The sequence below is a fragment of the Mycteria americana genome, chromosome 4, assembly GCF_035582795.1.
Source record: "Mycteria americana isolate JAX WOST 10 ecotype Jacksonville Zoo and Gardens chromosome 4, USCA_MyAme_1.0, whole genome shotgun sequence".
Lineage (NCBI taxonomy): Eukaryota > Metazoa > Chordata > Aves > Ciconiiformes > Ciconiidae > Mycteria > Mycteria americana.
The window spans coordinates 54,665,375-54,691,330 of NC_134368.1; the positions used below are offsets into that span (position 1 = coordinate 54,665,375).

Sequence of the window (25,956 nt, forward strand, 5' to 3'; positions counted from 1 at the left end):
AAAGACCAGAGCTCTTTTTGTCTGGGTCCTGTGCTAATGCATGCAGAGAGTCCCTTACTCAACGCATTTATCCTCTGAACAGAGAAGAGAAATGGGTGGGAGGGGAAATGGAGGCTCAGTAATGGGGAGTGCTTTGGCCAAGCTACGCAGCAGCCACTGCTAGAGCTAGCCACAGCATCCACTTTGCCTCACTGCAAAAACAAAGCTGCTGGCCTTCCCTGAAGCCACCACCTTTAACTTAAGCCAAGTATTTATTTAGGTTGACTTCCTTATCTGGATATTTTTATTTTATATAGCCAGGAGATTCAGTGATGTGGCTGCAGAAGAGGATCAGAAAGCCTTTCTGCTTTCGTGGACAGTTCTGGTAGCAGGTGCTGGTAGCTAGGATGAGGGAGGAAGCAAAAGGGTTCCAGGGAGACCACACATTAAAGCAGTTCTTTTTTTTCCCGAAAAGGACAAAAGAAAATGCTGTCAGTGCTAGATTTTTAGAAATTTTTTAAAATTCTATCTTACTAAATTTTATGGCAAAATACGAACTGCATGGTCTGACCTTTTATATATTATTCATCAATGTCTTCTTACCCATTGCTCCCTAAGAAAAGCCCTGTAAGTCAAATAAAGCACTTTGGCACACTGGAATTATTGATGTTCACTACAAGCAGAGAATAAAATGGGAACATTTCACAAACAGCGATGGCCTACAAAATGGCAAGAAAGGAAAATATGGGTAGCTGATCCGGGCAGATGATCCACACCCCGTTCTTGCTTCCAAATCTGTAAAAAAATCTGCCATAAAAGATTCCTCAGACGGGCATGTAGGAACAGCTTTTGGCGCTGTTATTAATCTAGCTTGTACAGCGTCAGGTTGGATGTCTCTGGGAGAGGTGTGAGGGTCTGAGGGGCATCAGGACATGTATGCCAGTGTGGGGAAAGACATTTCTTCCTCAGTTTTGCAAGCAACAAGAAAAAACTCTGAAGCCTGAAAGCCATGAGCGTCCAGTCTACAGAAAGATGAGTATTCTGCACAAAACAGAGGCTTTTCTCACCACAAAAGGCAGGTCTTCATACAGGCTGGAGAGATGTCTGGCCAGTCAGCCCCATACAGTTATAAAACCTGTCTGAAACGTGTCCAGGTCCTCCCTATCAAAGTTTCAGGCAATGTCCTGCAATAGTCCCCGGAGCTGCAGAACCGAAAGGAAGGAGCTTCAGAGGCGGGGTGGTAGCCCAAGCTAAGCAAAGAACTGTTTTGTTTGATATTTTGCCCAAGGTTCATAACTGAAAGAAAAAGCTTTGACCTGTAAGAAACCCTGGGTGTGGTGGAAAGTGCTTCCTGGGCTGGGGGAAACAGGCAAGCCGCCCTGTCAGTTGCCTCGGGCATGGATGAACAAATACGTGGCCTCTAGCTGAAAAGTGATTATGATGGGAAATATTTTGGATGGATTCATACTTAATGATTTTCAGGATTACTCAGGTGCTTTTGTTTTAAGGCTTCAGAAAAATTGTTCTTAAGGGCTGCAGGAACAATCCTATGCAATAAAAGTTGCTGATGCTTTGGGACAAGCAAAATTTTACTCGGAAGATTTAAATTTTCTAAATCCTGTAAGCACAATCTAGCATGGCAGAGTCCATTGATGAGGTGACACATCCTTTGCTGAAATGTGCAAATCCTAACAAATGAAGATAGTACAACTCGAAAGGTTCAGAAGTGAAACATCTTAATATGCTGGCAACGTGCTGGGTAGAGTACACAGCACAAGGCAGTGCGTGTTTGAGAGCACACGGAGGTGCGTGCACGTGCGCGCGTGTTTTCTATTGGACAAAAGTGCAGGCTTTACATTGATGAGCATGAAAATCCCCATCGGATAGGTAGGCAGCAGATGATACTGGTCCTAATACTCTGGCTGTAATGATTGTCTCCATCTTTTGTGCGGAAGACCTTTTTTCCTTCCATCAGAAAAGCTCAAGTCCTTTTCTTAGGCCAGGATGTGAGTTTTATGCACCCCCCTGATTTCTTGAGGGAAACATATGTGGGGTTTTCTTTCTTAAGTAATTCGTATTGAAATACACACCCAAATCCCTCCTCAAAAGAGTGAGAGCTTTCCAAAATAACCTAAAACTTAATCCAGCATGAGGGAGTCTCCCCTAAATGGGAGCATTTTGGAAGGGCTGTAGTATTCCCAGGCTCTTTTGTTGCACAATACTTCTGATAAAACATGCAAGATTTTGTGATACTCACGCTCAGAAAATCCAGCATCACACATCTCACAGAGAAGAGCACCTTGTGCGTACAGAGGAAGAAGTCTAGGCAAGATTTTGTACGGGCTTCCCAGCATGGAGGAGTTTTCGTCTGTACATGCTGTACACTCTCCTCATTATTTCACATTATAACGCTCCTTTCTTTTCACAGCCCAGCCATTTCTCTTTCAGCTGCTTGAATTCGGCATTTTCCTTTGTCCCCACAGCCGTTCCCATGTTCACATCCTGGCTGGTACATTGCTTCTTAATGCACGTGCCCAGAGGACAGATGACACCCTCTTCTGAATTCCCAAAGCAGCACATCATTTAAGAGTTTAAAATCTATCTGATCTAGACTTTTCCCAAATGCCCATGTTTATAATGATTGAGCAGCACCCCTGGAAAACTTTTGCCAGTATATAACCACTAAGTTACCTGGAGAAGCTATTTTATGAGTGTTTCATCACCATTTTGGTTGTAGGTGGATGTCTGTAACAGCTGTTCTGCTCCAAACCGGCTCTGCGTGTGTGCTTCACCCTATGAGGTGAACGGGAAGCAGACGATGATTTACCTGACCAAATGGCTGCTACCTGTTTTCCTGCCTGTCCTGCTTCCCACCTGTGGCCATCGGAATCATCTGGGATTCTGTTTATTAGGATTTCTTGTCTCCCCATCCATAGCATCTGCTCATGCTGCTTGTGCCATCTATGCTACTTGGAAGAACATGAGGATCTGATGTTCTTCAAAGTGTCTCTGATATATTCTGAAGTATCTCTTATGAAGAGGGATGGAAGTAAGCTGTGGATGCATCCATATGTTACTTTTCACAGGGAGATGAGCAATACATTTCTTAGGAGCATGCGATATGTCCTCCTCTGACATGCACACTTTCCATATAGAATGACCCTGGCTCAGAAAGTACGTTTATTTAAAATAACATCCTTTATTAGCTAGGCTATGGCTGACAACAATCTGTTCCCTGTTTTGGCCAGATTTTAAAACTTCATTGAACTCTACTGCATGTACCCATCCCATGCTGCTGTTGTCTCACTTTGGAGACTATGGGAGATGCTTCACGATAGCTTACGTGGACACTGTGATAGCACACAAGAAATGTCATTACAGTTTGTATTTTAATCCAGGAGACAATATTAACATCTTATAAATTGTAAGCATCTGGTCCAAAGAACAAATCTAAAACATTACATTATCGCTACTGGGAACTGTGAAATGAGAGTCCATTTTAAAAGTCCTCAGCAGTACTTTTTTTCTGGTAAATGTTGCCATGTTGGTAAATGGAGTGTATATTTATGGAATAGCTTTGTCTTTGAAGGGATCAACTTTGAAGGGATAACTCTGATGAAGCTCATGTCTGCAAACAGAGAATGTCATTAGGGGATTTGAAGACAGTAGTATCCATTATTATGAACAGTAATGTTTCATGGTTAGGTGGCTTTATGTACGTGCTAACTGGCAATATGCGACAGTCTTTTGCTTAGCCAACTGCTCCTGAGGGTAATCTCATTGTTTTCTCATGATTTAACAAGGAATTATAATCCTAACCAGTGGTAAAATGCTTTCAAAAGTATTTGACCTTGACCAAATCACAGCTTTTAGTTTAATTTTATTTTTCATTCCCTGTAAAGGAGGGTGGATTGACCACAGAAACTGGCCGTGAGTTTTGCACCTGCTATAACTTACTATTTGGAATTTGTCTTGTGTCTTTTGTAATACACTCAGGGCTATTTATGCCAGTCTACCCAGCACAGTCTGTTCCCTTCACTGCTCCAGTATAAAGTGTCTGTTGCTTTTAAATTCGGTGACTTTCAGAACACTTTAATAGAATACATTTTCTTGAAAAGAAAAAGAGAGGAAGTCAACAGTGTCTTGTATTAACTTGTTTATACTCCAGTTATAGTTGGAGAAGCTGCCTGTGGACTAAGTGTCCTCAGCTTTCCCCAGCCAGGGCAAATTAAGGGACATAACTTGACCCTGGGACCTTGAGAGAGTCTCAACTTTCGTTGTTTGCATTTATGGCATGTAGTTTTCATATGCAAAATAATAAATTGGGGAATGAGTTCCAGTCTTGCAGAAATCTTGTGAGCTTCCCACCTATTACCAATCTGGCAGCTCTGACGAGGTTGGAGCATGCTAATGAGCCTTAATTGCCCAGAGAGGCCCCACCTGGGACCCCCCATCCTACCCAGGTGACTGGGGCTCCACTTAAAGTCAGGTCTGAACAGCAACTCCTTTTTTCTGAGCAGACCTTTCTCCAACCCTTGTCTCCAGCCCTGTCTCATACTGCTCCTGGCTCGCTCCTTGCCATGTCCAGGGCTATTGAAGGACCTGGCTCTGCCTATTGTGTTCAGGTACTGTGGGGGGATGGGGTCCTGGTGGGCGAGGGCATGGCTGGTGCTGGGGCTGCCCTCAGCTCCCCCCTGCGCTGAGCAGCCTGTACCCTGAGGCTTGCTGTTCCCTGGCACTATAGTCTTGTAGCTCAGCATCCTTCATTGTGGTGAGGCAAGGATGAGATAGAGCATAATTGAAGAGTAACTAAAAGCAATTTGTGCTCTAGGGAGTCTGTTTGCCCACCTGGTGAGCATGTGTGTGGATGTGGCCCAGCCTACTGGTCCTTCATCTGGGCTTTCCATGGGTAACGTGGGCAATCTTACACTAGGGAGTTTGTATAAAAGTACTGTTTGTCTCGTATGTTGGTGTATGGTATGCGAAAATTTTAAAAGATAATTCTGAAGTGCAGTCCCTTTGCTTCTGTTTGCTGTTCTCTGTATTCATTAATTTGGGGTGGAAGAGGAGGGAGGGAAAGGCTAGCTGGGGAACTCGCCACCTCCAGCCTTGGTCACAGACTGAGAGAGTGAACGGGCTTTTGACTGTGCTGAGGTCAGCTGAGTGGGTAAATGCTGATTAATGTGGCTTCTTGTCAGAAACATGATGGCATAATGAGTTAGCACAAACTAGCTAGACCTCAAAATTTCTGAATATGTGAATTGGGAAGTCAGGATACAAATCTGGAACGGGATTTGACTGCCTACTCCTGTCTTTTTGGTCAAACTGAACTTTGATCCCTGTTTCAAAATACCCCAAAGACAGTGTTTTGTGTTCTAGACATACAGTCTTTGCATGCTGCTTCCCTGAGTAAAAATGAAGTTAACCTCACCAGAGCATCCCCTCTGTGCAGCTCTTGCATCTTTACTTACTGCCCCATGCACCTTTAAAATCCTCAGCTGGTCATCTTTCTGTATTCAGAAGAGTACAGACTGTTAGACATGTACTGTTGGCTTGTTTCTTGCTTGGTGTTGGTTTTTTTTTTTTTAATTTCCTTGCCACATCATTGTTTTTTCTTACATACACTTTTTACTTTATGTTTTCTTTCACCTGGAATCTAAAGGCTTTTGATTCATATTTGCTCTTTGCCTTTGGTGTACGGAAAAAGCTTAAGACATACTTGGCTCTAATAGTTGTACAAATCTAAACACTGGTAAGGAATAGAAATATTTGAAACTAAGCCCATCCTGGTGTATTTAAGGGTTTTGGTTACTAACAGCCATGGATTGCAAAAAAAGCTCATTACCTGCGCTCTGTTACTAGATCTTAAAAGAATAGAATCAGCAGTAGTTTACATGCTTGCTCGGTGACAGTGGGTGTTAAGCAGGAGAGAAAGCTGAGGTTTGCTTCCAGAGGATTCTTGGGAAGTGACTTTGAAACACGGCTTAAAGGGTAATTGCTTTTCCATCATAAAATTTTTAAAGGAGAGTGACTTTCCAGGTGTTTGATAAACACTTGGTTAAGTAATATGTCTAAAGTCAAATGCTCAATGAAAACCTGTGTTTGGAAAATAACAATTGCAAAGAGAGAGGGGAAAAAGCCCCAGCTACTCCAACGGCGTAGCACCTCACCCAGAAAGAATGTAAGGGGCTGTAATCAGAGAGTTACGGGCTCCAGCACTTACCCATTGCTGACTGCATCCAGAGGGGAGCTGAGATGCAATAGCAACCACTTTAAATTTTATGGCCGAGATATTAATGGCTTATTGTATTTTTTCTTTCTTTAACACTGGTCACAAAAATAATTTCAAATTGCAAAATGTTTGTAGTTTTCCCCAGTCTGGAGAGAAAAAAGCCAAATACACTTTGGATAAATAAGGCCATATTTTTATAATGCTTTTTCTATAATGTGCCACTACCTTTAAATGGCATCTCAAAGGAGTAGTAGTATTCCGATGTCATGATAGTTATAAGTATGGGAGGAATGCTGGTGCTTTAATAATAGGAGAGTTCTTCATCTTCCATTCAAATGACTGTTTTGGTTGTGGGGTTTTTTTTTCTTTCAAATAATGGTTTGGGTTTTCTCCCCCTTGTTCTAAAAAATAAAATGAATCCAACTATGTATGTGCTACCTCTGCATTTACAACTGCATGTATCTGCATTCTCTAAAACTTGGAAGGGTTAACACTGAACAAACAGAAAGATCTGTGAAAAAAGGCATGGGGTTTTTGTGTAAAAGAAAATGGGATACTGTGGTTGCAGGGTAGAAGAAAAATTTTTTTCTCCAGTGCACCTTCCCAAATCTTAGTTTTGTCCCACAAGTATATCCATTTTCAGCAGTAAAATGAAAGTCTGTAGAGTCAGTGAAGGACACAACTAAGCCAACAGGGCAATCTTTCTTGTTTTCCCCACTTGCATCTGCTGAGCTTTACCTCTTGTGATGAGTGCTTTCTGCGCTCAGTATGAATGTGTCCACCGAGGCATACGTGTGCCAGCCCTCTGCACCGCTTCCCTTCCACTTGAATCCCCCAAACGGGGTTTCAGTGGGGCTCGGACACTGCCCTTGGCCTCCCATCGGTTACCTAAACCGTACCAGGGCCACTCCAGCATGACAGCTTATGGGCCAAAAAGGGCTGAGCAGGAAGGGATTTGTAGGCTGCGTTTCTGTATGGTAAAACACGTTCCAGAACTGGCAGGCACTGATGCTCTACAGGATAATTGCTTTTTCACCTTGGGAGCTGGAAGTAAAATATAGAGATCTCGTATATTTTATCTTTGGATGGTGATAAAAGGGATGGTGCCTCCTGTCCTGCTACTTTTGATTGTTATTATAATAACAGTAATAGGAAAAGGTTTAAAGGGGGATTTCTATAATTCTAATGCAGGAATGGCTGTATTTCACTAGCAGCAGTTCCTTCTCTGTATTATCCTCCTGTGAATGCAGAATACCACTTAAATGCTTACAGGTAGCTTGCGTGTGTGTGTTTATCAGTGTTGATAACTAAGCCTTCATAAACTTTTCATCTGCTTAAACAAAATATTCTATTTTATATCAGATTTGGGCAATGCCACCATGTTGTTAGCAGGGGAAGAGAGAATTGTGTTTCCCTGATACGTCTTGTTTTACCCAAAACCTATGGGGAAGGCACTAGACCATCATTTACTGCACAAGAGTATATGGTCGTTAGGGCCTGGAGAAAGCTGCTCAGGGTAAAATAGGTTGGTCAGAACGAAGGAGAGCAGAGGATGAAGGCAGCCAGACCTAAGAGCATGCAAGGAAACAATTTGTTGCTGGAAAAATAGTTCCTAGAGCGGCAGCTCCTCCCCTCTTGCTCTGTTCTGTTTCCAGCGCAGCATCACGATATGCAATGATACAGTTAGCTGGGTCCTCCACGCATGGTTCTAGAGATGCCTGTGCCCTGCTGAGCCACTGAAAAACAGATTAGTGCAAGCTTTTATTAACAGGGACTGCCAACATTTACGTGCAGCAAGTTTATGCTGATCTGCAACTTTTACGTGCTAAGACATATTTGGGGCTCTGGGGGAGTTTTACTCTTGACATCTTGGCAGCATGAGGAGACCGTTTTCAGTTTCATCATATTCCTCTTATGAAATAAGAGCCATCTATTGTAAGTGGCTTTATAGCTAAGCACTACACTGGGAATTTAAAAAAAAAAATCCCACTTTATTTTCCACCAGGCAAATGCCCTGCTTTTTTTTGGCCTGGGTCTCAGAACACAGCAGGAAAATAACTGTAATCCAGGTTCTGTGTAGTGTCTTCTTGATTCTTACAGTGTGTGGATAATTTCACTGGTTCTTCTCCTAATTCTTATCTACACCAACAACTATAACGTAGCTTGTGGTATCCAATTGCTCTATGGTCCTAGATTTGAAGAAATTTCTTAGCTTGCGTTTACCAAAAGCCATGCTATTTCAGCTTCCCCACTTATGTCTGTCAGTAAAACCCCTAAACCCAAGCAGTGTCCTAACAATATGGCTGGGACGTGCGGTCCCGTTTCCAGCAGCCTTTATAAAGGACATAATACCATGGGGGTATCTGTGTCTGAGCTGCAGCATGTTCTGAGAAGAGTGCTTGGGGGGATAAAAGCTCAGGGAAGCTCAGGATCTCTCTCGTGAGAAGTCTGGGGTAGGATAGGGAAACTTGCCCTGGCTCCTCTTGAAATCGTTCTGTTGCTGAGTACAGAGTAGCTGGATTGACTGGGCCGGGGAAGGAAAGACGGGCTCTCCAACCTCTGGTTGAGGGCTTCAGTCGGAGAGCAAAGGGTCCTTTCTCAAATGATATTTTTTTTTTTTTGTCTCTTACTGTAATTGGATATTGGAAATTACATGTAAGTGGTGATTATTTTTTTTTTGCTTGCTTCTTTAATAGTATTTACCTCTGGGTTGTTTGGTTACCATTTTTTATGACTGAAAATTGGTTTTAAAGTTTTCTCTTTCCTCCTAATAGCATTATGAAGATTTAAGTTCTTTTATGGTGATATTTCTCTTTATTTTAGAAGAGAAACTGTAATAGCAGGATTTGGCCCAAATGACTGGCTTCCCAAAGCTTCAATCACAGCTAATCTCCCATAGCCAGTGTCTGTAGAGGGGTATAGACAATGATGAATATTTTAAATCTGAGTAGTGTGGAGGCATGGTGGGGATGTGGTGGGTGATTCCTGGATACATAAGTGGTTTTAAATGTTTTCTTGCCAAGAAATTTCTGGGTTTTTTATAATGATATTAAGACAAAGAACCTTTCTTATTTTCTGGACACTGTATCCATTGGGTTTCACCTGATGCAGTGCTCTGTCATTAACTCATCAAAAGGCTGACTCCTTGGAGCCTCATCAGGAGAAAGCCAGGATACTAAACCACTGGAAATCATCTCTGCATTGCAAAGGAGAGAAGCAGTCCAATGGATTATGTGACATGGCAGATCTTGAAAGCACAGCACATCAAGGAAGGAAGGAGTGCCATAAATACAAGGGTATTTGGCTGTTATTTTTAGTTGTTTGACTGACAGATCACCATGAAACAGTGATGTGTATGGGGAGAGGTCATGAAATAGTTCTGGACATGGTTATAGTCTGATGTAACTCCAGTGTGATGACAATTGCCTGGCTCTTAGTGGTGTTTTATCCCTGACATGCAATGTTCTACATGTCAGCTTTCTTTTGTTTTCCATGGCTTGTTTCTCTTTGCTTTCCACACCATACAACAGTGAGCAAAAGAAAAGGGTCCTTTCGTGAGATAATGAATGTCTTTTTGTGTTTTTACATGTTCCCCTTTGGGTATAGAAGAAATGCACTGTATGGTTGGCCCTGTGGTTGGCAAAATGGGTGCCCACAAATAAACGGACACCTAATTTAAAACAAAGTAAGACCTTGCTCCTTTCCCCTGGGAGAATGTAACAGCCTCTCGGCATGGGACGTCTTTGCAGTGGGTGGGTCACTGGTGCAGAAGTCAGTCTTTTTCTTAGTCCCGTCTTCCAGATCAAGCCTGACACTTAGAAAAGGCAAAACATGTCCAAAGGAAGATCTCAATAAAGAAATGTTCCTTTTTCTATGCAGGCTCTGCTGGCTTTGTCAGCACTTCTACCAGTGTCTCCTCTCCAGGTGGTAGTCGTATAGCTCCCTGGATAAAAGTAAAATAGCTTAAACAGTTTTGCTCCAAGAACTTCCTATTGCTGCTTCAAGAATGAGCCCCTATCCTTATTTTGATGTCTTGAGAAATACCTAGATCTTTTGCAGTCATTCTGCAAAAGGTCAAGTTTCATGCCCTGTGAGAACACAGCTGCATTCAGGGAGAACTGCTGTTGTTACTGCATTACACTGGTCAGTTTATGCTCTCCAGAAAGCCCATCCCTTTTCAAGGGTTTAAATCCATGAGGAAATTCCACTAATACCAAATAACATCACAGCATAGGAAGAATAAGAATATTTCTAGATATACACCCTATGTAGAAATAACAAACAGTAAATATAAAAGTCATACTTATTATGCGAGTCCTAAATTAAGGAGTTGCAAGAGGAAGAAAATGCATAAAGTATACTCCATAGTAGTGAAATGGAATTGATATTATAAAAGAATGATGACAGACTTGCTTTTAATTAAAATAACACCTGTTGGATTAAGTTTCAAAGAAGTGATCAAAGAAAATGCTGTAGCACAAAACGAGGCACACAGTAAGTGTTTAGTAGATCAAAACATTTTAAAATGTTTCAGAGAAGCATGAGATGTAAAAGGGGGAAAAAAAATCTGGGATTATGTTGGGATTATACTGAAACTTGACTAAAGGACCAGCACTCCTGAACAAATAACATTACATTAAACTAATTAGAGTTCAGAATATGAAATTGTTAAAGTTTGCTATCTCAGCTGTTTCTTTAAACTGGAAAAGGGATTAATCCATATTGTAAAAATAGTTAGTGGTTCAGAGGGCAGAAGCTATAAAATACTGCTGAAGGTTGGAAAAACAATAACAAAATCCACAAAAAAGAGGAGCGTGAAGTCCCAGCCTGCGGAGTCCTTCGGCAAGTGAAGAGCTGTTTGTGCGAGTCCGTTCACTGGACCCGGGTGCGCTGCTGCTATCAGCAGGGCAGTATGTGTATGTGGGTGCTTTGGGATGGACCCTAAATCCAGGATATTTTGTCTGCAGTTTAAGACTGAACAGTTTAACTGAAGTTAAAAACTTTACAGGCAACAGATTTATTTTTAATCAGAGGGCGTTCTTCCCCGCTGCTATTGTCCTAGAGACAGTCATTTGTTTTTATTCTTTTAAATTTCCTGTAAAGACTTCTGCACTGTAAACTTTCTTATTCAGTAAAGATGTCTAGCGTTCAGTTCTGATGCCTTTCAAGCCCCATTTAAATCAATAAGGATTGCAAATGCCAGAAATTCGTAAGGAGAGGACTCCAGCACATTGAAACTTGCGGAGGATGTTATGGCTGGCTGCTGGCTCCTCTTGCTGGTGAAAGATGCTGAGGCAGGCAGCCAGCTGCTCTCCCCAGAAGGGAGTTAGTCCCTGGATCTCAGTTTGGGAACGGCTTTCTTAAATAATTTGGTTCAAATATAGTGCCTTTTATGTTCTTTCCAATTCTCTGTCCCTCTTGCAATTACCATTTCACATGGGATGCATGTATCCTTTCTTCTTGTTCCTTTCCTTTTATCGAGATGGGCTGTCAGTGTTTTACTCCCATTGTAATACACACTCAAACACATATACGTACATACGCATCCTATGGCAGAGTGAGGTAACGAGAAGTACATTTGACCCTAAGCTTCTAGGGTTTGCACAGCAAATACGAAATGAGACTGTGCTGCATCTAAATAAGCATAACTTGAGTCTGCAGATAACATTTGGATCCACTCTTGGCCATTAAAATGTGTTTTACTTGTTTGTTTTTTTTTTTAATAAGCATACTACAAGAGACATTGGGTAGGTGATCAGTATACCTGATAAACAAATGCATTTTTGGCAACGTATATGTGGCAATTATCTCTTTCCTAAGTCATTTTCTAGCTGGCTGATAGAGCTTTTTGATATTATGTTTATCGCAGTTTAAGGGCTGATTTGAAAATCACAGCGCTGTAGTACAGGCACTATACTCCAGCAAACAGATGGCAGAGAACCATCAGCTATAAGCCGTGAATAAACAAAGACAAATGAAGTTTAGTATTGAGTTTTGAAGATGAGCTGTAATAGTGTTATAGAACTGTAAGAAAGCCATGAAATATTGTATCATCCTGCCTGTACAGTAAAGAACAAATACTATTTAATCTGGCATGATAATACAATTTCTTGCTGCATTACCAAAACCTGCGACTTTGGTACGGTAGGAAAATCATAATGTCTGACCAACAGTTAGGAAAATGGGAATAAATTGGTTGCATGTGATGTTTTTCTTTTGTGAAATACATAGGGCCACCGAATGACAAACAGACTTGGTGAAGTTGTTTACCGAGGAAAAGCAATGCATAAAGCACAGAGCCATGGAGCTCTTCATAAGACAGAAAGAGAATACTACTGTTTTGGGAAGAGATAGAGCGTTCACTTCTAGAATAGAAAGGATTATGTTGTCTTTTCTAAACATAGACAAAAGGTGAAGAGATCACACAATATTTGTTTTTCCGCCGGATGGTTTATTTGTATGTGTTTGGGGGGGGATTCTCCTCCACTGACAACACATAGTATCGGAAGGAATGGCAGAGGAGTAGTGCAGCGCTCAACACTTTGAGGTCGGGAAGGTGAAAGCATGCTGAAAACTTTGCCAGGAGGCTCAAACATTTTTGTGGTTTCATCTGTTTACCTTAGCAGTGATAGAAGATTTAGACAGTTGCCCAACAACCTCAAACAGTGTCCTGTTTGGAAATACTACATCTACTTTTCAGTATCATCACTGGGAGCTCAAGATTTTGAGCGTTTTCATTCGAGTGTTGTAATCAGGTCTGATATAATTAGGAGTTAAAGAATGGTGGCTGAAGTGATCTATCTAGAAAAGATTAGCTGGAGGTTGTGGAGAGAAGGGGAAACTGTCATGCTTTCATTAGATCTCAGTGTAGGACTGAATAGTTTCAGTGGCTGCTGATTCATCGCAGCTCGGAAGGGCGTGCATTTTCAAAGACTTGCCGTATGTTTTCAAGGGAATCGATAAACAACTCGCTCCTTTTGGACTGCACGCTGGCATTGGAGCGCTTTAGCACTAATCCTTGATTCTCACATACTCAATAGATATTTAATTATTTTTGTGCTTCAAAGGCGACCACGCTTTTCAATCTGTTTGGCAGCGTGAAGCAAAGGTGTTCATAATACCGCTTTTCTCACTGCCAACTGTTTCATTTTATGGCACTCTTTAATTCAGTTACACCTTCCTTTTGTTCCCTTTCTATTTATTTTTATGTCTTCTCCTCCCTTTCATCCCTCTCTTTATTACTTCCTGAGGGTGGTTTTTTTTCCTCTTTGAGTTCTCTGTTTTCTAGGTTTCTCTTGCCAGTACAGCATGGGGTAGTTATTCAGCTGTTTTCTAGAACAGCCAGTACTTCTATTTGTCCCAGTCTTCTCTTGTTTGTCTGCAGGAGGCAAACAGAAGAGGGAAACCAATTAAAAAGTGAAGTATCTCTGCTGAGAGGGAAACCTTAGGCTTACAATAGACAATATACCTGTGTTATAATGAGCTGTGCCTAGGATACAGGCCAAAACCAGCGCGGAGCATGAAGTGCACAAGGACAACTTGCATACACAGATTTCACAGAATAGCAGTCCAAAAATCTTGCTGGAACAAGCTTTCTCCTAGTTTTTTTCAGCACTTCCAAATTTGCCTCACCTGGTAGTATGTCTTTCTCCACTTCTGCCTCTAGTATTGACTGAGGTACATGTAAAGTAAAAAAAAAAAACCCCATGCCTACAGTGGTGGAGAGAGTATAGGTTTGGGCTTAAGAACAGAGGGAGATGCAGTGGGAGAAGCTCTCCTTTGGAGCTAGTTTGTGCTATCCTCCCTGTAGTTGCCCCCAAATATTGACGCAATCTTCTGCAAATTAGATGTTCTGAGTCAAAGGCGGGTAGACTAGCTTCTGTGTGTGTGACTATAACAATATATATTGACCTCCTCGGAAAGTGAGGGAGAGTATTGACTCCTCTTGAGTGTGAGAAATTGAAATTATATGAAGTTAGGGTAATTTGTTTCTGCACCACCAGGGAGTGTGGCTCAGTAGATTTGCCATCTGAAGCAGCTGGTGCTGAGGACCTGGTGCTCAGGCCAACGCGTTCGAACTGGCTGCAGCCTTGCCTTGCGCACGGGATGCCTGTTGGCCCCAAAGGGCGTTAGGTGCGCTCCCAGGATGTGTTTCCTGGCTTACTGCTTGTGGTCTGTGCACTGAGGCCGCTCCGTGACTCCTTCAAAGGGCGCTCCTGATGCACGCTAAAATGCTAATGTAGTCATACCTCAAGTATTCCCATTTTAAATTCACCTTTTTCTTAGTAGTCACAAACTTTAACGTGTGTTATAACAGAGTAAATCGTGGTCGCAGACTTCTAATATGATAACCTGAACTGCTGATCAGTTATTTTCTTTAATCAATCGTGGAAAAGAGGGAAGCAGTCGTAAAATAATACTGAGATTGAAAACCCCGAGCTGAATTTTGTGTTGTGCCTGTAAGTTAGCACGGGACAGCGCTGGACTGCTTGTGCGATGTAGTACAAGTTACAGCAGGGGTATCCGTGCTGGGGCCGTGGTGCAGCCCACGCTTTGCAGTAAATTATTGCTGACGCTGTATGACACGTTGGCGATTCATTTTTCAATTGGCCGTTCCCACGCTGTCCGTCTTATCTCAGTTGTTAATTTAATCCCGGCAGTAAATTGCCTCGCATCTCCCCAGCCTCCCTGTCCCTCCAGCTCAGCGGGAGCAGGCTTGGCCGGCTGAGTGGGGGGACGCGCTGGCCGGTTCCCTGGCCGCAGATTAATGGATGCGGGTGAGCAGCGCGCTAAGCCCCGTCCCTGGGGCTCGGCAGGCCCCAGTGGGGTGACCCAGGGTCCCCGCAGGTGGCGGCGGGGGCCGGGGAGGCGGCGGGGCGGCAGCTCCGCTCCGGCCGCCCGCGGGGGGGCGGGAGGAGGCGGCGGCAGCCGCTAATCCTCCGCTGGCTGGCCGGGCGTGCGATCACTAGTGGGAGCTGGAGAGGGCGAGAGGAGGGGAAAAAAAACCCCAAACCGCCCCAAGCCCGAGTACAGAGGCTGCGAGCCGGGCGGGAAGGGGGTGTGTGCGGGCGGCAGGCGGGGAGCGAGCGCGGCGGGAGAGGCGGCCCCGGGAGCGGGCCCGGGAGCAGCCAGCCTCCGCAGCCGGTAAGGACGCCGGGGCCGGGCGGGGAGGCGGCGGCTGGTGGCCGGGCACCTGCGCGGCTGGAGCTGCCCCGGGGCGGAGGGGGGGGGGTCCCGGGGAGCTGTCGTGCCCGCCCGGCGGCAGCGGCCGGCCGGCGCCCCGCACCGCGGCCGTGCCCCGAGGCGGCCTCGGGCGGCCCCGGCTTCGTGCCCGCCCGAGCGAGGGGAGCGGCCCCGGAGCTGACGGGCGCCTTCCAGCCCGAACCTGGGGCTCTGCTTGCCCCGGCGGGGCTGCTCGGCGAGCGCGGCAGCGGGCTGGCTTCCCGTCCCACGCGTGGCATCGAGCACTTGCTGTAGGCTGTTCCGAACTTGCTGCGGCGGAGTATGTTCCGTGCCCCAGCTGGGAGCCTGGCAGGAGGCTGTTGGACCCTCTCTCTTCGGTCACATGCTGCGTGTTGATGCCATCTACTTACTTGCACGCCAGCCGCTGGCGATTAGTCTCCAGTGCTCCCGAAATGCGCTTTTAAATCAAAACGTCAGTTTGTCAAGGTACGTCTGGCTTTGTAACTGAAGGTGATGGAGGACTCTGGATCTTTGGGAAGCTGTGATCTCTGGCACGGTGGTGCGGGACTGTTAACTGAGGGGCTTTGTCGCTTGTGATGGACTGACGCGAACTCTGATTTACCGGTCAGATCATAGCGCTCGGTTGTTTTGGTGACACTCTTCGGAAACATAGCGTTTGGCTACTTGGTTTAAGAACGTGATGAATATAAATTACAGAAAACGTCACTCTTTAGGAGGCTCTTTTGGATGAAACCAGAGGTCTGTCTAGCATCCTGCGTCTGACGCCGCAAAAAGCGGTGCCGGGGGGGGGGGGGGTAAAAATAAGGCAGGCGTGTAAGGATAATTCCCCAGAAGGCGTGCTCAGCATGCGGTCATTTGCAGCTTGGATGCTTCCTGAGGGAGAGCTGGTGTCTGTATAGCTGTCGCTGATCTTTCCCTTCCATGAACTGGTCTGGCTGCCCCTTGACCCTGTGTAAGCTTTTAGCATCTGCAACATGTTGTGGCAAGGAATTTCATAGCTTTAACTTTACGTGATGTCAGACACCACACCCTCTTATTTTGAACCTTCGTTTGATAGCACCTATGTCTTGCATAGAGACGGTGTAGGATGGGTCCCTGTTCCTTTCTGTCCCATTCATGCTTTTATAAACTGCCAGTGTTTCCTCTGTCATCTCCTTTTGAAGCTGAAAAGTTCTCTTCTGCTTCATTTAAATTTACATTAAGGGAAATGAGTACAGCCATCATTATTTTCTGAGAATGGATCATTTTGAATGACAATTTGAACGACTTCAATTGAAGTTAGGATGTTAAAAGCTACAGTCTCTGGGAGTAACTCATGGAGGCGGTGTACATAAATTTGACAGAGTGGCTACTATGTGATTGCCTGCAGGGGACAAAATCGCCTCTGTCCGATGACTAGCGAGAAGCTTACGGCACCACTTACTCCTGCTTTCTTTTTCTGGCAAAGGCTGCATACCCAGGGAGTGAATTTCTTTCAGAAGTTTCTAAAAGTAACCAAAAAACCAAAGCGGTGTTTTACTTTTAGAGTAATATGATGAATTCATAATCTACTTGTAAGTAGATTCTCTGATTCATGTGTTGAAATTTTGCATTATGAAACAGTTTTGCAGTCATTTCAAAATAAGGAATACATCACAGTAAATACAACCTAAGGGCCTTGACTATCTTCCTGCAGCCTGCTGCCCTCCTTGGCTTCAGCTGAGCTGCTCTTGATTGACACTTGTGCAATCAGGAAAAAAACCTCAGGCCTTTGGGGTGGTTGTATCTGTATCTGTCTACGTTTGTGTGTGTGTGTGCATCCCTGACCTGGCAGTCCTTCCTGGGGGTCACTATACTGAATGCTCTGGCTTCAAGTTAGCACTTAAGTGCACGCTTAACTTTAAGGATATGAGCGGGTCCATTTTAATTGGTGTACTTGTGTAATTAAAGTGATGCATGTGCTGGGGTCTTTGCTGCAGTGAGGCCAGAGCACTCGGTTGCTTTGCAGAATCAAGCCCTCGGGTCTTGAAACTCTCTTTTAAAGAGCTTTGGTTGGTAATGATGTAAACTGACAGATTCACAAAGGCTGTTCCCAGAGTCTCGTCTTTCTTGCCTGTTTCTGTCATTCTTCTCTGTGTATTGTTTCCTAGAAAACAAGAGCTTCAATATGTAAGACATAATATCTGTTGCCAGGTGCAAGGAAATAATGAGAGGAAGTCTGATGCTCAGGTGGGAAATGATGTGTTACTCCTCCCAAGAAATAAGATTAACCCTTTTTCTTTTTTTTTATGAATGTTTATGAGCTGCTCTGTTTCTTAACTGCTGATTGCTTGCTGTTGACTACAAAGCACTTGCCTAGACTGTGAATCCCATGGGGAAGGGACTGCTTTGCTTTGTCTTATGAAGGCAATACCTGATGTAGTGTGCTGGGGGGAGTGAAGAGGTGTCTCTCGGTCCAGCCTAAACACTGCTGCTAACAACAGGCGTTGCAAAGTAGTTTAGAGCCTTCGGAGTATGGGATAAACCAGAAAAGTGTGTCTCAAACTTGACAGGTATTTTCTACTGACTGTAGGGTAGTTGCAAGGATAGAATAGCATATAAAGCAACATGGTTATCTTGGTTGTCATTACTCAAGAAGTTGGTGAGGATTTATAGGTGTATCAGTATTTGACTCCTACGTGCCAAAATGATCTAGATCATTATGCTGTAAATACTGCAAATATTGAACAGAAACAAATAAATTAGATTGGTGGTACCCTGTAAAACAAACTATAAAGTATATCTTAGACTTATTACTGTTTGGATTTTTCTTCCTTTTTAGAAGATATGAGCTCCTATTTATAAATGGTCTTGAACAAACTGAAAATGATGCTGCTGATAGGCGAAATTTGGAGGAAACTGATTGGAAAATGCTGCAGTTTGGTCTGAAGTCTGCATGTGCCAAACTGGCTTCTGCACTAGCGCATGTTTCAGAGCGGGTTTGCTTCTGATGAGTGCTTTCCTCTTGCTGTTGTGCCTGGTTGAGGTAGCAAAAACGTAACAAGGTTTATATGATAAGGTTTTCAAAAAGTCTATAAATTGTAACATTCTGTGACATCTATGAATTGTATCATGCTTTACATCGACAACCTTGTTCTTTTGAGTGCATGAAAGGAGGAAAAGTTTGTCTATCACAGCTTCCATAAGGGCTGGACTTTTTTTTTTTTTTTGCAATAAGGAAATTATTTTGAGGTAACTAAAATACTTTATAAAGTAGTGTTTGATTACATTATACCAGGTTTTTCATGCATTACATTACTGAGTTTACTTTTCTCTGCTTAAAACGTCAACACCTCATCAAGCTGTAAAAAAAATTCCTATGTGATCAATTATTCTTTATGATCAGTTCGCGCCGCGCTGTGTGCGCACACCCAGGTGTGTGTGCTTACGCAGACCGTGCACACAGAGGCGCGTGTACCTGCATGCCTCTGGTATACAGGCTATATGTTTTAATTGCTCTCGTACGCAGAATGTGCTGCAGGATTTTGATAAGAAGCAAAACCCAAGGAAAGCTCTTCTCTTAGGCACTGCATCTCAAGGCTGGAGTCCCTGCTAGCCAAGCAGCAAGTCCCTGCTCGAGCCTTTCTCTTCACAGCATCGCTAGCAGGGGCTGTATTCTCAGCCTGGCTGCCTGCTTTTCTGCCGCTTGTCAGAGTGAGTATCTTTTTAGGCCTCCAAACCTATGTCAAATTTGGTTATAATTGGCCAATAGGCTCAAAACTTATTAGAGAGGGTCTGGCAGATGTGTTTATCTGCAGATAAGCAAGTCTAAACATTTCCTTGGGAAAGCAGGCTGATGGAGTTATTTTCTGTTTGAGTCTGGATGTAAAGCAAGTCCTCATCTAGTGGTGCAACAGCCAGCTGGGAGGGCATTTTCTTGGAAGTTTTGATTACGGTTTTGAGGCCTGTATAGCTGGTATTAGGAGTCATCTGTGGTGGCTGCAGGACTGCAGATACAGGTCCACAGAGTTGGCAGAGTTTGAGGAAATGGGCACAAACCACTGCATGTAATGAAGAGACTGGGGTAGCGATGTGGGTGTGGGGAGAGCATCAGTGAGCGCAGGTTTCCCCTTTACGTGTTCCAGGAAGTTTTTCCAGCAGTGAGTGAACTGTAGTATGCAGGGACCTGCATGTACACAGGTCTGAAAGTTCCTTCCCCTGAACTGATTTTGTTACACATGGAAAGTTAATTCAGTGCTAAAGTCAAAATACATTGCTACAAACCTCTACGCTTTGATGTCATTAAGCTTTGGCTGTAGTTTCACAGACCAGGATGAATAAAGACAGGTATTTAAAATGTTCATTCTTTAAAACTACCACTTATTTCCTAATGCAAACATAACTGTTGCTGTTTTGCTGAAACAAAAGCAAATATTGTTTGGTGTTCAGAAAAATTTCACATGTAAAGTCTAAAATACAAAACGGGTTATATAAGAGATATTTATAAAACAGCCACTTAAAAGTTTTTAAAAGGTTAAGTTATTCAAGACTTATTCCCTGAAGCTACAAATGTATTTGCTCATGCATAACTTCACTGAGGAATACTTATGTGAAAAAAATTATGCACTTGCAGGTTTGTAGAATCAAGAGCATAATTAGCTCTAGGTTAATTCCCCCTGCCCTTCCTAATTAAAAACACACAGGTCAATTGAGGATCAAATAAGACTTTACCTTTGTGATTATCTTCCTTGGCAGAAATAGCTGTTCTGATAAATATTTCCCTTTTGGTATAATCTGACCTTTTTTCCAACTTGCTTTCCTTTATCCTTATCAGTTTTGGCCAAGGAAAAATAGTTGTATTTAAAACAGCCTATGAAAACGTGAAATGCTGAAGCACGTATATTGGGAACACATTTATTTTAGGGGGAAAAAAACCATGGTGGGTGAAATAATAGATTTATTCGCCTTGGATTGATAATGTGTCTATGAACAGGGTTTGGCTAGTTTGTCTTTATCTCGAAGTGCACAAATACAGCTTTATTTGTAACCACATAGTCAAATACAATTTTCTTCATGTGTCTGCCAATTTGTCTCTTCCCTGTTAGAAGTGATGATGAAATGACATCCACAAGTGTGCATATGGAATACAGTGCAGAGGGCATAGGTATTCTTACAGGCTAAATCTTTTCTAGTCAGATTTGCTTCAGAGCCTGTTGATTATAGGCTCTGTACATATGTGAGAAGATTTGGACAAGGCAAACAAATTCTTGCTTCTGTGCCAGATGTATTGCAAAGTCAGGACAGTGTAATGGAGATAAGGTTAATTAGCTATTTGCATTTGCTACTGAAGTTGGATGAACAGTTTTTTTCCTAACAGGGAATTTCTCTTCAGGCATAACTATCTGGTGGGGTTTGTTAAAATGAATATAGCAGGACTTTTGTAGCCTGCAGAAATACAATTAAGTGTGTGCAAGCATTGTAGACTTCTTTTATTCATAGGCAAGTCTTGTAGGGTCTTGTCTTACTGGAGTATCGAAGCAGAGAAACCCTTTGAGCTGAGCAGGGCCCTGTTGCTTCAGGGAGATGCCATAGGATTGATCCCCAAAGTCTCTGTATCTCGGTTTCTGTCAGTGGGGTGCAGACACATGTACCCCTTGTCAAGTGTTTTGAGACCCTGGGTCAAGAATGAGGTTGAGTCCAAGCTGCTGCCATTGATGGGGAGAATGAGGCTTTAGTTACTCAAAGACTGCTTTGCACTTTCATCTTTAAAAATATTAATGTGTATTGTCTCCTTTTTTTCACAAGCGTTCCTAGGCAGGCATTCAGGGCTACTATGTTCAGCACCTTGCAATGATTGTGAATGTGAAACTTTGAATCTGTGTTGTGTTTAGGGTTTAGAATACTAGTATAATTTCTGGTTGGGAGATGGTAAGAAGTGCTTTGACTTAAGATTGCTGCTGTGATTTCTGTGTTCAAACTACAGTCCACCTAGCTCGGGGGTTTTCATGGGACACCCATCACTGTCACATGAAGTGAGCTTCTTATGGCAGGAAACATTCTTCCCACAGATATTAATCTCCTTATTCAAGTTTGCCTCGGTACAGATGTAATAGCTTTACTACAGCTGAAGAGCAAAACCATTTTCCTCTAGAGTTTTGGTATTAATTGGAAATGGATGGTAAACTCCGGGGGGGTTATCTAGGAGTTAACTCTATTTACATAGGGCAAGTAAGATATGCTTGCCAGCGGTACGTGAGCAGCCATGGCATCACATAGATGCATGTTTGTATTTTATGGAAGGAATGGGATTTTTTTTTTCCTGACAGCCGTTAGAGCAGCAGGCAGATCCGTATTTGTGCATTTGAAGAGGAGGATGAGTACAGTTTTAACTTGAAGCTAATTAATTTTTCTCTGATAACCACATACCACAACAGTTTAGGCTTGTCTGTTTCCCTTGTGCTTCCACAAGCAGGTCAGACCCCCCCCCCCCCCCCTCCAAATAATTGTTTACAACGGGGATTACGCAGCATTGTTGGGCTGTTCAGTGTAATAGGGATGCTGCTGATTGAGGACCTGCAGAAATCAATAGTTTACTCCAATTAAAAATGAAAGAAAATAAAGATAACCTTTATAACTTCTTTACTCAGAAATCCATTGACAGGGGGTAATCAATCTTCTCTAACTAAATTATGGAATTTTTGAGGGCTGTTTAATTTTGAGTGAAGTTTGCTCTCCTGACAAGAACTAATATGTGATCTGAATGACATACATGCTGTGTTTTGAACTCGTGGAATTTTATTATGACTTGCTCTTTTTAAGGTTTCATGGAAGTTATTGGTTGAGAATTAGCGCTTTAATTAAAAAAAAAAAAAAAAAGGAAAGCAACACAAAGAATAATTTCTAGTCCTCTTGGTTGTAAACTTATTTTTTGAGACTTGAATCTTGAGTTGTTTGACTGTGTGCGTGTGTGCATAATACCATCAGACTTACTTAACTTGGAGCTTAATTTGTGCATAAATGTTTTGCTAGCTTTCCGCAAAAGAGTAGATTTCATACTTTGTGCAGAACTAAATTTTTCTGATTCATCTTGCCAGTTTAGGCAACGTGACTTGGAATGGTGTGAAGAAATGAGAGCCTGTCAAAAGGGTTTGATCTATTTTTATGCTGCCCTTCTGCTCTCAAATGCTGCACATATATTTGAAATTATTAATCCCAATGTCATTTCTTTCCTTAGTAGCATTTCAGCTGTTTCTATAAACCATTCTTGGTATTTCTTTTCTCTTATGCAAATTTAATAAAAACTAGAACTGTGTGACTCTACTTTTATAAATGCGTGTATTCTTACAGGTTTAATCATTGATGCTAAATCTTTTTAGAAGTTTGTGGGGCCTTTGCGTACAGGCAGGAGTTGTCTTACATGTATTAAAATACCTTTTGAAGTGTTTTTTTATGCAAGTAATACTTAAATACTGGACTTGGCTCAAGGTGAAAAGTAAACCGTAAATAGTCTGATTGACCAAAAGCAGTGCTGTTAAGGATAAATTAATGATTTGAAGGCCGAGTTCAGCTCTTAGAAGTGCTTTGCCATAAAATTAAGGACCTAAATGGCAGTCGCTTTGGGAACTGTTGGAGCATTTGAGGAGCTGCAGTGCCTAGCTCTTCTTGTTATCCTTCTTGCTGGAAAAATAGGGTCCTTGGCAGTCTCAGCAGGTGGTGGGAATGTGCCTGGTCTGCATCAGTGTGAAGGCACCTTCCCTGTTCCGTCTCTTCCCTAGCCGTGATGTGAGAGAACCTCACTCGCTGTCCTCAAGCAAAGTGAGGCAATCCTCCTGTGAAGCGTGTCTTGGCTTAGCTGGCTAGCACCAAAATGAACAGTTGAAGATGCTGTCTTTCTCAGAAATTAATTTCTTTTCCCTGTGACTCCAGAATAAGCAATACTCTCAAATGGTACTTGACAGATGTCAAAGGCTAGAGATGGAGAGGTTTTGATATTTTTTGTGTGTGTGTGCAACTAACATCCTAAAGAATACCTGGTTTTTTTTTTTTAATTGAAAATAGCAATGGCGGTACCCATGAGGTAGGGTAGAGAAGATCCAAACACAGTGATACCAGCAGAGGTCCTGTAAAGTTGCTGCATTTGGTTTTGGTCTTGTGAATAGTCTAACGGATGGTAATGGTGTAACATGCAGAGCTTAACAAGTTACCACTGGTACACTGGTGCTAGGTGCTCAGATCCCTCCTAGACTGAGTGAACAAATGCAGCCTCAGTACCCTGACACAAATCCTGAGAGTTGTCTGCAAGTATGGCCGCAGGAGAGTTCTGTCAGCCTAACCCTGGGGAGAGAAAGCACAGGAAAGTTTGCAGAGGAAGGTCAGGGCTTCTACCGCTTCTGCTCCTCACGTTGGCTGAGGACAGAAGGGACAGGTTACTTCAGGCAGTAGCTGTCTGTATGCTCTGTTAATGGTTAGAGGTCATAGTGAACATCGGAAAGGATTATAATAAAATCCTTGAAGGATGCGCACTGCAATTCCTGTTTTCATTCCAGGCTCTGGTGTTGACCCTTTCATTTAGTCTGCACTTTAAAGTGCAGATGTCACAGCTATAATGCAGACATCATGTAATGAACAGTATGGATCTTTTTTATCTGCATGGGTTATTTCACTTAAACCACTGTGGGCTGAAATAGTAAAATCATGCCTAAATTGGCATATCAGTCTGGGGGGGGGGGGGGGAGGGTCTGTCCTTTAAATGGCATTACTGTCCCAGGGAGCAGTTGCAACCCCAGATAGTCTTTTCTGGGTGACTGCTGGCTGATCATCACTGGTTTGGTAGTTTCTTGGCTTGATTTCAAAGCATGTACGTGCATCTCTGGTGCTTGCTAACTTCTTTGAGCAGTTTGAGTAGTCAGCACCTTTAAAACTGAAATAATTACCTTTCTTATTTTGCTTGTGTACTGCAAGTTTTAATTCGGATTTGCAAGGCCTTTGAACTATCCCAGGTGATGATCTGTCTTTTCAGAGAAAACACATGAAAAATCTCCTGTAATATGGCGCTTTCTAACAGATGTTGATCCAGTTACCTGTTCTCTCTAGATGCAAGAATGGACTAAGCAGTGGCTTTTCTTTTTGTGGGGACTGGAAATGATCACAGAAAGGTTGCTAGCAGCTTTAAGCTCCTTCTTAAACTGCTTGCAGTCTGTAAGCCATATCATCAAATAAGGAGAGGTGGTGGGGAACGAATAATAAATGAATGTCAAGAGTTGTGAGAAACTTTCTGCACAGAACAACCTTTCCTGACTCTCACTATCCCTTCCGTATTTTCCCTGAAGTATATAAGGTGAAGCGTCAGACCGGGGGCTGTAGTCTTGAAAGGGCCCGTATCTGAGAGAAGGTAATTAGGGTGATTTTTATCCCACCGTGAGGCACTGCCAAGCGTATGGCACGGACAGATCTACGCGCTAATCTTTGGTGAATGAGGAAGGAAACCGTACGATGGTGGTGGCAGTACTGTGTGGTTTCGGGGGGTGGGGATACAGCTCTGGGCCGCAGCACAAGGGATACATGTGTGAAGTCATTAATCTCAGGGATTTGCTGCATTTTTTTTTTTTCTTTTTTCCCCCTACAGCCTTTCAGCCCACACACAGCTTTTGGCTATGGGCACAGCGTTTTCCAGCAGATGGCCTGTCGCACAGGAAGGCGAGGATGATGGCGGAGACTTTCTGAGCGCGCTGATGTAGTCGACCCTTTCGCACCTATTCTTAAACTCTGTGAGCCGGTTTCAAAGGAACTGAGTACGTGACTGTAAACTTAGGATGTCTTTGCCCCTCCTTTTATTTTCTTTACTGTCCTCCGATATGGATAAAAGCATGGCTCTGACAGAATGGGCTGGACAAGGAGGATAATTAGTGTGGGTTTTGCCACCTCCTCCCGTCCCTTTTTTTTTTTTAAAGCAGGAAAACAGGTTAGCTATAGAAACAGAAGAGCTGCTAAATGTTTGTCCAACTGCAAAACAAGGATCAGTTTATGCTCTTGAGAACCCTTTACATTTTGTTAATCTATGCAGGCCAAGATTTAGATTTGTAACGAGATAAACAGCTGTTTTTGCAGTTAAAAGTGGTACTACCATCCTTTAAAAGACTGTTCCTTCTCTAGTTATCTGACTTCTGTAACGTCAGGAAAATACACCACAGCTGACAGGATAAAGTCCAAGGTTTTTATTGCTATGAACGTGTATAATTTGGAGGATGCATGCACAGTTTTGTTTTGCTAAGAGCAGTTGTGTGCTACAGTATTGGCTGTTGCATGCACTTTTAAAATAGAGGTGTCTACATTTAAGTACAATCATTTTTGTGATGTTTCTTCCATAAAACTCTTAAAGGGAAAATATATTTTCAAATGAGATGGTTTTTTGAAATGTTTGTATATCTGGGTTAAATATTTTACTGTAGTTTGTTACATTAGCACTCCAAGAGTGAAGTTAGATTATCTAAATTGAAAGAAATAATAAAAACCAAATATAAGTCCTGCAAAATACCTTTTACAATTATTTTAAGTATAATTAGAATATCTTGTAAAAGGTGTTG

General features: G+C 42.8%; 1 protein-coding gene across 8 annotated transcripts in view; it reads left to right on the plus strand.

The window, feature by feature from the left end:
* The window catches only part of BMPR1B (bone morphogenetic protein receptor type 1B), a 295,110-nt gene that overhangs the window by 15,926 nt on the left and 253,228 nt on the right, over nt 1-25,956 (plus strand). For 5 of the 8 annotated variants that reach the window (XM_075500595.1, XM_075500594.1, XM_075500597.1 and 2 more), the window contains one exon: nt 24,999-25,164. The exons of 2 other annotated variants lie outside the window; for them this stretch is intronic. The gene's annotated coding sequence lies outside the window, so the exon portion shown is untranslated. Of the gene's footprint in view, nt 1-15,212; nt 15,356-24,998; nt 25,165-25,956 lie in introns of those variants that run through there. One more of the 8 variants, XM_075500602.1, reaches the window with a different exon arrangement.